Source organism: Lupinus angustifolius, chromosome LG17, assembly GCF_001865875.1.
Source record: "Lupinus angustifolius cultivar Tanjil chromosome LG17, LupAngTanjil_v1.0, whole genome shotgun sequence".
In the NCBI taxonomy this organism is placed as follows: domain Eukaryota; kingdom Viridiplantae; phylum Streptophyta; class Magnoliopsida; order Fabales; family Fabaceae; genus Lupinus; species Lupinus angustifolius.
The window spans coordinates 18,717,534-18,717,924 of NC_032025.1; positions in this window are offsets into that span (position 1 = coordinate 18,717,534).

The window sequence follows — 391 nt, forward strand, 5'->3', positions numbered from 1 at the left end:
AGGGAATGTTTGTTCCCTAATTATTGATGGAGGCAGCTGTGCCAATGTAGTGAGCACTAGGTTGGTTTCTAAACTCAACCTTGTGACTAGGACCCACCCAACCCTTTACCGACTACAATGGTTAAGTGAGGTTGGAGAGATGACAGTCAACCAACAGGCGGAGGTTCCCTTCTCTATAGGGAAATATGAGGATTCCATACTATGTGATGTGGTAGTGATGGAGGCCAGCCATATGCTGCTTGGCAGACCTTGGCAATATGATAGGAGAGCCATCCATGATGGGTTCTCTAACAAATATACATTTGTACATTGTAATAAAAAAATTGTATTATCACCCTTGTCCCCAAGGCAAGTTGGTGAAGATCAAAGAAAATTAAAGGAAAAAATGGAT